This window comes from Labrus bergylta, chromosome 8, assembly GCF_963930695.1.
Source record: "Labrus bergylta chromosome 8, fLabBer1.1, whole genome shotgun sequence".
Lineage (NCBI taxonomy): Eukaryota > Metazoa > Chordata > Actinopteri > Labriformes > Labridae > Labrus > Labrus bergylta.
In genome coordinates, this window is record NC_089202.1 from 24,361,733 (window position 1) to 24,373,128 (window position 11,396).

At 42.0% G+C, this 11,396-nt stretch overlaps 1 long non-coding RNA gene across 1 annotated transcript; it reads right to left on the reverse strand.

The window, feature by feature from the left end:
- Positions 1–5,694: 5,694 nt before the first annotated feature.
- LOC136179757 (uncharacterized) lies at positions 5,695–11,093 on the reverse strand. The gene is made up of 2 exons (XR_010666723.1): positions 10,603–11,093; positions 5,695–7,545 (listed from the first exon to the last, which is right to left on the reverse strand). It is a non-coding gene; the product is annotated as an uncharacterized lncRNA (long non-coding RNA).
- Positions 11,094–11,396: the final 303 nt, after the last annotated feature.

Genomic DNA, 11,396 nt, shown 5'->3' on the forward strand with positions numbered 1-11,396 from the left:
CTCCAGCGAACAGACTACACGTTTCCAGACACGGTCCCAACAGAGAGAGATACTGCGTTCTGTTCTAAAGATGTGATTAGCTCAATAACTGATATATTTCAATCACTTCAGATATTCATTTTATACTTTTAAAGCACAAAGAGCATTTTTTTTAAAAAAGTTTGACTTGTGCTTTTTGCAGGCGATGCTTGAGAATAATCAGAGAATGACCAGACGTTGATCTGTGCCGACTTTCTAAGACAATGTTTGATGTGTTTTAATTGTTTGCACCTGACCGGAGCTGCACAGCGACAATCACTGACCTTTGCACATCATGAGATGAGATGAGATGAGATGAGATTCAACTTTATTGTCATTACACATATTCAAGTATAGAGTAACGAAATGAGGTTTGGCATCTCACCAGAAGTGCAAATAAGCAGAAATGTGAGGTTAAGAGAGAACGGAGATGTGTGGAGACGTTTTTCTTCTTTTTTTTATTCGTAGGTAAGACACAACATGTTTCTGTCATTTCAAACCTAAAAGCAGAAAGTCACAGCTTGTCTGTCTCAAAGCAACACGTCAGCTCAGTCACCATAATTCACAAGTGTCCCGACAGTACCACAGACCGTATAGAACATGGACGGAGTCTCAGTGACAGCACCTGATGTTTTCTGAGGTGGAGTTTTGAAGCCAAAAGATGGCGTTCACCATGTTGAAAATGTTTTCCCGACCTCACTTTTGGTCAAACTATGAACAGGCAAAGAGGAGGAGCTGAACACACTTCACAGGAGAACTACTTCCTGTCTGTGTCAAAACAGGAGCATTGACTTGGGTGGCAGCAAACGACGCCGTAGAGCACTTCGCTGACGGGCCGTAGTGCGCACGGACTTTGTGGAAATTGGAAGTTAGTCCTAAAAAATCAAATCAGATATTTAAAAAAAAAACATCCTTCCCCCCGTACAGTGTGAACCGATAAAGAAATGAGCTATTCAGAACAACATCTCAATCAAACAATCAGGAATCATCCTTAAACTGAAACCAGTTTCTCAGATTCACCCTGAGCGTGACATCAGAGCAACATGGCGGCTGTGGGAATATTGTGTGTAAACAGAAACAGAAAATGCCTCTGACAGTTTTGAGGAACTCTCCGACTTTAAAACCTAAAAAGTCCCCAGAATGACGATCACATTGATGTCTAACGATAAGGACAGAGCAGGTGAATTCGGCAAGAATTTTCCCAGAGGATTCAGCGTGACACAAAGAGGGAACGATTCAAAGCGAGAGTAGAAAGAGATGATGAAAGCGAAAGGAGGGCAACTGTTGACAGAACAACAAAGACGAGGCTCGCTTCAAAGCCGCCTCTGGCAAATGTTCTTGATCCGAGTTCAAATCATGCAAATATCAGAAAAAAAGCTTCAAAAAGCCCTGAAGGCGCCGGAGCAGAAGTAAAACACGTCTTGTTATGATCTCAGGGAGAGTTTTCTGAAGGAGTTAAAAAAAAAAGAGATGAGAGAGAGACGGGATAAAGAAAACATGCAGATAAAGCATGCGGACTGATTAAAGTCGTCAAAACAGACATCACAGAACCTGTTGAGCCGAAGTCAGACGCAGAAACACGATGATATCAGCAAGAAAAACAAACAAACATACAAGCAACATGGAGGGAAGAATAAAGCCATGTGTGTGTTTTGGTGACACCTAACAACCAACTAATCAAACTCGCATGACGTCTCCCTTAATAGAACGAGGATGTCTTCACAGGCGTTATTTTTATTCCATTACATTAGACACATGCAGTCTGGGACAAAGTGTTCACATGAACATCTCAGCGATGAGACACGATGTTCTCATCCAGGCTGCTGCTTTATCGACCGTCTCTGCAGAACAACATGTCATCCAGCAGCACTGTGACCTCAGAGGATCCCCGTGGATGACACTGTGATGTTTTATACGCCTTCAGAGAATCAACAGTTTTTTACTGTCTTAAAGGGATAGGTCGGTATTTTTGAAGTGGGTTTGTATGAGGTGTTTCAAACTCTATTTATTAAAGCAGCTTTCAGAATAATTCAACTGCAGCTCAAACTTCTTTACAAAAAAAGAGACTCAGAGACTAACGGACGCAAAGATAATCGGGCTGATTTTGGGCCCGTACCCCCTCTAATACAACTCAAAAAGAGAGAAGAAGAACATACTCACTGATCATTTGGATGTTAGTAAGAGTTTTTAGATCACGCTCATTCTGTGTCAGTTTACATGCAATGTGAAGCTACGAGCTAACTAAAGAGCGCTAACGTTAGCATGCTAACACAACAATGCAGGACACAGGTGATTGCAGCTCAAGTAAGGACAATTTTGTCCGCCGCTTGTTCTTAGCGCTTAATTATGGTGCGGTCCAATCATAGAGTGTTTACAATTTAAAGGTCCCATATTCAGCTTTTTCTGGTTTTATATGTTCTTTAGTGTGTTTTCCAAGTGTCCTGTGCATGTTTAGGCACATCTATGTGCAAAAATTCAAAGTCTGCGGAAACGTGGCTTCTCCTACGTCCTCCTGTTAGCTGTAGCATTAGCCACATGTAACGCTCGGTTCTAGCCCCCCTCGATAAAAAATTGTCATTGCGACGTCATTGTCAGTGTGAGATCACTGATCTAAGCCCATTGGCTCGTTGTGGCAAGCCCTGCAGCTCATGTTGAAATTTCCGGGACGCGGCCCACGTGGGGTCTAACAATGTGGGCTCAACAGAGTGTAGCTCACAGACTCAGAGCGTAGAGGGAGCAAGAAGGAGCAGTACTTGAAAACAGACACTTTTCTTTAACTTTAGCTATTGTGAACGTACAAAAGTAGGTACATAGATTAAATATACGAACCCCAAAAAGGGCATAATATGGGCTCTTTAATAAATTCTTGGTGCCTGGCAAACCAAGGTGCGTCCAAAACGGCCATGCGGGGGTGTCTTAAAACCGCCTACCTTCTCTGGTCCAAACAAATCCAGAGCATTCAGGACCAGAATCTGAAGTTAGAAGGAGGACATACTGGCTGCTGCATTGTTGTCAGAGAAGCCAGCACTTCAACATAGCATGTTTCCTTAATGTCTGATCATATAGTAAGCTCACTTTATCATTTCACTCACTACACATCTCACTGATTGGACCTTTAAATTTCTCCGTTTCAACATTTCACAAGTCGTCTTTGTGCTACTGTTGGTTAAATATGGAGTTAAAATGATTTGGAATAACCACAGTCTGTTTTAATTTACATTTGACACAACGTCCCGACTGAATGAAGGGTTGTAGAGTTTTGATGATATGAGGCGACCATGTGAACATGTGTCAGTTTTGAATAAGTGGACATTAGGACAACCCATCCTGACTGTTCCTGCTCAGATGTTATATTTATGTAACATGTTTCTAAAGCAGAATACGTAATCTGAAAACGCCCGGCAGCACTCCTTCAGATCTTCCTGCTGCTCCGTTCTTGCCGTAATATGTCATCAGGACGGCTGGGAGTGGAGCCAGCTCCTGACCTCCTTCCATCTCATGAACCTCCCCTGTTATTGTAAGGCCCAGTCACGTCTGATGGGATTACATCCACTCTTATGTAAGCCTCGGCAAGTCCAGACATGCACTTCTCCCCAGTCATCTCAGCCCTGTGCAGGAATCTCCCTCGCTACAGCGCTGCAGAACGAGATGTTCCCAACGAGTGATGCAGCATTAATGAGGAATGTCAGACAGCAGCAAAACAACCTGCAGGTCTGCACATCTCGTCTCGTGTCCTGCACACTGAAGATAACGTTCACATATTACAGGACACGTCAGGTCAGGAGGAGAGCTTAGTGTTTACCTTCAACTTCTCTGTGCATTCTTCAGATATTTCAGGAACTTTAAAATCTTAAAAATAAAAAGAAGATAGATGATTCATGCCTAAAATATCCTTTAAAAAAAGCTCAGAATCAGGTGGATTACCAAAACAAAAGGTAGAAATATTCATGCCCAGGAAGTACGACTCCAAAATAAAAGTAGTGTTCATCTGAATTTTCTTCTGGCTCGTCTATGAGGTTCAAATGTGGCTTTAAGCGGTCCAGACGTCAGAAAAAAAACAACTGAATATACTGAATAAATAAATGCTTATTTACTGTTTACTTAAATAAATCAATCCACATAAGTTTGATTTAATTATGACAACATTTTGACACACCGGCCAGGTGTAGGTAGCTTGATTGCAGATGAGTAGCAGGTTTGCAGACTTGATTGGTGGCAAGGCGAACACACACACACACACACACACACACACACACACACACACACACACACACACACACACACACACACACACACACACACACACACACACACACACACACGACAAATAAGAAAACACATATGTGATATGGTTTTCACACTTGCAGAAATCTCCTGATATTTTCAGTCTGAGCGTCATGTGTGAACACAAACAGCTGAATGTTTCTCCTCCAGCCTCCTCGTATTTATTCTGCAGAAAGTCAGAGTGAGCTCATGTGAGAACGAAGCAGGATGTAATCAGGAGAATTCACCTGGAGCGAGTGGGAGGGGGAGGTGACCTTTATTCCCTGTGATTGCTGCACGACCATAGACTGTCTGCACGCCACCTCTACCATCTCCATGCTCTAATGAACCTGCTGCATTATGTTTCCTGTTCTCCAGGATGTTCTTCTCCACTCTTTAGTTCAGATTGGGATTCTATTCAACTACACATAGCATTGATAGAAAGACACATATTCTCATTATAGAGATGTATAGAGGACTCTTGACTGAGGACTGTCCTTGTGACTTTATTTTACAGCTGCAGTAAGAATCTCAAAGTCCATCTTGTCATGTCTTCATCAGCTGGTGGAAACATTTAATGACGACTTCATGACCTCATCACGGACAAAAGGCTCCTATAGGTTGTGTAACGCTGATCATTTAGATAATAACAAAAATAAGCCAACCCTGTTTTAAAAAGGCTTACACCCTCACAAACACTCTCATGATGCAACGCTCTATTATACCCGGCTTACAGTCTGAGATGTCTGCTGTTCAAAATGCATATAAACAGCACTTAAGGCGACGTCAGCTCTGCGGGCTTTGTGATTGGTTGACGCAACAGGAGAGCTCTTCAGTGGTTTTTTAAAAAAACACACTCTTCTTTATTTCTCTGAAATCCTGCAGAAATCCCCTCCATAATCCAGCAGACTCCCCCGAGACGTCCAACAACTGCAGAGAGGGGGAAAACACACACACACACACACACACACACACACACACACACACACACACACACACACACACACACACCCAAAACACAGACACACACACACCCAAACACACACACACACACACACACACACACACACACACACACACACACACACACACACGTCCGCCCACAGGCCTGAATGCTGTTCTATTGAAAACATTTGGAGCAATTGAAAAGCTTTTGGGCAACGTGTCTGATTCCAAAATCATCATTGCTGGAGGATGACGGGAGGATTTAAGAGAAGTGAACGACACGGTGGATGGCGTTGAAGTCGGGAGCTGATTTGCATGTGTAAAGAAACGCGCGAGAACAAAGAGCGGCAGAGTTTGATTCTAAAAATGAGACGTCCACCTACACATGTGTGAAATTAAAGGCACAGTCCATGTTGGAAGCCATGCTACAGAACATTTAAAAACAGGATGGCTCATGCAACACTCCTCCACAGACAGCAAACGAGTTTATTTACGTTCAGATTCACATTTTTTCATCAGCAACACAAAATGTTTGGATACATTCAATACGGTGTTTTCAGTGTTGAAGCAGATTTCTGCAGAAAAAATAAAGTAAAAGTGTATCGTTGATGATAAAAAGGAAAAACATGAAGAGATAAAAAAAAGTCAAAGTTATGACATTCTGAGAAAGGACTTAAAGTAGAATTCAAAATAATGGGATGAAGACATAATAACTTTTTATCTCATAAATATGATTTCATCCTTTTGTCAGAATCAGAATCACTTTTTTTTAAAGATGTTTTTGTGGTTATTTTTCAATCTGTAGGTTTGAGTTTCTGCAGCGTGAACTCTAAAAACTGAAAGGTCTGCCGCCAGAATAATAACGTCACATTTTTTATACATTTCTTCACAAGCTTAAAGGGTTAAAAACCCCCCAATGATGAGAAAAGTCCATCCACTCTGTCTTTCCCCTGCTCCACTTTTCAGAAAATGTGTGCTCAAACAGGCCGTTTGGAGATTTTCCCTTCATGACATCACAAAGGGCAGTAACCCCTCCCCCAGGTGGGTGACCCTCCCACAGCTAGGTGTTTGTTCTGCCCTCTGAGTCTGCCTTCTCACCGTAAACACTAGGACATGGAGCGAGAAAGCACTGAGACAAGCCTAGCCCTTCCAGAGAGGGGGCGTGGTCAGACAGTGAACAAAAAAAACCCATTAATCTCAGAAGAGATGAGATGCTTTGTATCAGATTTAGCTAGCTAGCTAATGGTTTTTAACCTTAGTGTTTAAAGATGGATCACTGAGAGGATGGAGGCACCAGGAGGGGCTAGAAAGCATATTCAAAACAAAGAGAAAGAAGAAAACTAGAATAACTGAGGAATGATAAAATAAAAAAGAACAAAAGAAGTGGGTAATGGACCATATCAATTGTGTTCCAGTGTAGTGTGTTGTTGGGTTATGTATTGATGACAGTTATATAAATAGTGCAGATCATGTTGTAGTAATAATAATGTAATTTGTCCCTGGGTGGATGATGGCAACAGTAAAATACAAATCAATCAGTCATTCTCTCACACACACAAACACACACATTTCATAAGAGAGAAGAAAGACATAGAACAATTTACAGATATTAAAACGTTATGTAAAAGTTTCCTTGAGATGTGAAAGGTTGTCGAGATGACACATTAACGCTGACAAGACTGGTTACTTCAAATCCATTTTTTTACTTTGTGGGTGAAAGTGCAGAAGTTTGTGCAAAGCTTAAGACTAGTTGGAAGATTATTCCATTCTTTAATGGCTTTAAAATAAAAAAAAACAGAATACTGCACAGTGTTTGGAGATGAGTACTGAATGATTAACTTGCGCAGGTCGAGAAATACAGCACCCACCACCCCTCCTTTATCTACTTTTAATAATTTCAAGGAAGTAGCAACATGCCGTTTCAGTGGAACGGTTTGCTCGAAACCCAAATTCTGAGCAGGGCTGAAATAGAGGGGTTTATGGGCATGATCAAATACAGGATCAGAGTGGATTTAGAACAAGAAACTTCACACACATGTTTTGAGGAGCTCTGAGACTTATTTACACTGGTTGAAGAAGAGGAGGATATGTGACCTTTAACACTGAACTAACACTCAGCTGGTGCAACAGGCCAATAAAGTGGCAAACTTCACTCAGAATCACAGTCAAATCAGACGGTTGGCGGTGTATCTAATATCAGCTCCTATAAAACAGGATGCAGACTAAGACTTAGATTCAGAAGGCTGATTCTCTTTGTTTTCATGCAGAGGTGTCATTCCTGCAGAGAGTGCAGTCAGCTCTTATACGACATTGCAGCAGCTGCAAAAAGAAGATAAAAGAATGACATCAGTCTTCAGCAAACACTTTAAACTGAACAATCATCATCCATCACATGCAGACACCTGAGCTCACTGTTCACTGTTAAATAAAGTGACTGAGGTACTTATTATTTAAGATGATGCATCTTATTTCAAGACACTCAACCACTAAATGTTCTACATCTAAAGTGTTAGTCGGTTTGTTTTGGAAGTAATCGCCCAGAGATGTAAGAGAGTAGAGGTTTCAGAGAGAGAAACAAGAATATGAGACAATAATGTCAAGCTTTAAAAATATAGTAAAACCATCAATGTTCAGCAAACGGTAACAAACAGTACCAGGTAGAAATAAATCAACTATTAACACAACTGTGACTCCATTGATAAGATCTGTGTGTTTTATTTCAAATATTGAAACTCCCACAGCTCTGCTGCCAATCAGATACTCAGATACTGATAAGGCCTATAAACATCCGGGTCCAAAGCACAAGTGAAGGGTGAAAGTGAAATATGATTTTTTGTTTTGTCAGCTTCTCCGAACAGAGCTGGCATGCTGCACACACACATGACTAAGAATCAAGACAGCGATCAGTGCTTCACTGTGTAATCTGCTTCTTGTCTTTACAGCTGGGAGGATACGGTGTACTTTGTATTGTTTGAAATGTAATTTGCACTGAGGGTGTGTGTCTGTGTGCAGGAAGGTGTGTGTGTGCAGGAAGGTGTGTGTGTGCAGGAGGGTTAGTGTGAAGAATTGATCTGAACAATAAACTTAGAAAAAAAAAAAAACAATGCGGATTCAAAACCAGCACAAACATTTTAAAACACTGGGTGTGTGCATTTGTAAGCATGGATGTTTCCTGACACTGCTTCATTCCTCATGTCTGTAATGCAGATTGTTGACCATGCATAAAAAGGTGACGCTTTCATTAAGAGACCTTCATGCAGTGTGGACACCGAACCATGCAGAGTCAGAACTCTCAAACACAGGGCTCGTTCTGAACAGTGTGCACACTGGTACTTTAGTTCATGCAGGAGTTGCAGGTTGTAGAACCAGAGACAATCATCATCAAGTAAATGTGCACAAAAACAACATGGCTGCAACCTTTAGACTGTAATAAGATGTGGGTGTAGCCCAAATGTTTTATTTTATTTATTTAACCAGGATAACCTCATTGAGATTAAGAATCTCATTCACAAGAGAGTCCAGGTTACAGAAATGCAAACACAGGTCAGCACACATCCTGAGTCACAGAGCAGAAAGGTCATCAGTCAAAGTATTTACAACCTGATTCATCTTCCTCCAACACCTTTAATCTACTTTTAAAATGATGTAAAGAGAGCAGCTCTTCAGACATGGATCATCCTGCAGGAGCAACGTTCCTGAAACTCCTTTCCCCCCGTTTCAAGGCACACTTTGGGGACAGTTTGCCAAAAGAAGTTTAGTGACTGATTCACAGAGAGGAGACATGAATAAGATTACACAGGTATGAGGGGAGCAGGTTAAAGGAAGAATGTGCGACATGTTCCACATAAATAAATCATAAATCCAGTCTATCCTGGGTAAATGTGTCTCTGAGTCCTGACTGTCTACAATGAGTGAGAAGCTCGAGTCCCGCTGGCTGTGTTGTTGTCAGAGCCGTGTTTACATGGACGGGACGGCCGGCTCCTCCTCTTGAGTATAAAAGCTGTTTTAGTCAAGGACTAGAGAGAAGAAGAAGAACATACTCACTGATTATTTGGATGTTAGTAAGAGTTTTTACATCACGCTCATTCTGTGTCAGTTTACATGCAATGTGAAGCTACGAGCTAACTAAAGAGCGCTAACATTAGCATGCTAACACAACAATATAGGACACAGGTGATTGCAGCTCGAGCAAAGGACAATTTTGTCCGCCGCTTGTGCTCAACCCCTTCGTGCAAACGCAAGGGGAGAGGGGGTTGGAGGTGTGTCTCTGGAGGAGAGCGGAGGCTTCAGTATGGAGGAGGTGTCGCCAAACAGCAGTTTGTTTTAGTTTCATGCTGGAGCTCAAGGGCGACATCTACTGGATCAAAAAGTCGCACATTCTTCTTTGAAACGAAGGACACGGTCTAAAAACAGACGGTATCAAATATGGATGTAGTCTCAATGACGCCACTTACTGGCTCCTGAGGCTGAGGTTTGAAACCAAGCTATGGTGGTCGCCATATTGGAAATGTTGTCTCACACTATCCTTCAGTCAACCTTAAAGAAGCGGAGCTTAAGCCTTCTGACAAACAGTTTCAACATGCCTGTCAGACAAATCAGCTACACCCTTCATTATATATCAGTGTCATCCTTAATTAAATCAAAACAGATGAGTAATATAGAAAGTCATCCCTCATGCAGACATGAGCTGTTCAGAGCAAATGTTATTTTGAACCAGGCCGTAAACATTTTGATTTCTGCCGTCAGAGTGGATATTTTAAGATGGGTATTGACAGGACTTCTGGGGCTTTTGCAGGGAGCCTCAAGTGGGCGCTCGAGGGACTGCAGTTTTTGCATTGGCTTCATTTTTTAACACCAGAGGTTGCTACTTTTGAATAGTGAAACCATTGCAACTGCTCATTCACCTGCATTCTTTTATGGCCTGTAGGGGGCGTCTTGACTGGCTCCAAAAAGCTCAACGACGGCCATCTTTTTGGGCCTAAAGTATATACAGTCAGGCTTCCTTTTAGGTGTCGCCTAAATTACCGTCCATCCAGCAACGTGAGAGGCGAGAATGGAGTTTGAAATAAGACACATAAGAGCAGAGAAAGAGAAGTCAGGTGGTGATTGCAAAGATGGGCATCGAGTTCCGCCCCTTCTCCACACAGACTGATTTCCCTTATACGACCTCCTCTCTCGCTGCAGTTGCTTTGTGATTAATGCCAGTCTATATTTGCTGTGTTGGCTTAATGTGCATCAAAAGAAGATCAGACAGGCTGAAGCAAAAGGAGTCAGCAATCCTCCTTCCGTCTAAATATAGGCTAAAGGGGATACAAGATGACAGCCAACAATTCACACAAGTGGTCTTTAACTTGTTGTGCAATGCCGATTACTCACAATGAGAGGCTTTTCTTTTAGACTGCATGCTGTCATCCTGCTTTTTCCGAGCGCTGATCCTCGCTCAGCTGTCGGGCTCTCTCTGCCGCAGAAACAGCTGCAGTGACACAACCGGGGAGTCAGAAAGAAACTTAGAACAGACCTGGAGTGAGTGAATCATGATGAGGACGGCTGTGATCAGGATTCTCTTCCATGGAAAGACTTGTGTCTGCATGACCTTATAAGGCCTGAATGATTAGAGATTAGCTGTTTCCTATGACTCTGAGAATAAATGCTGACACATTTCATCTGAATTATCTTGAAGGTTTTAAATAGAGCTGAGTGTCTCTGCATAAATGGGCCTTTGATATATCTCTCTTATAGTGCTGCAGTTTATTCCCTTTGCACAAACGAAGCAGATGCACATTTGCATACTTTGCATTTGCATCTCTTTTTTTTCACGTTTATTTGAATTGGGTCGAGCATGTAGCGTGTCATGTGATGCAACACAATGCAGCATTTACAGCCGAGGCTGCAGATGAGCTTCTGAAATAAACACAAAGATACACACAAGAGACGATACACGGCATCCCAGATTGTAATTTGACATACAAGTGGGGTTGAAGTGTGGATGCTGGACCCCGGTGGTGAGTTACAAGATGTGTGAAGAATTGCTCAGGGGTCAAAGATCTTTGCATAAATAAGGCAAAAGATGTATTTACCCAAAAATTGCACAAAAGAGTAAAGAAAAAAAAACAGGAGTCTCAGAGAAATTGATATGAATCAACGGAGCGAAACACAGCATCACAGCAAGC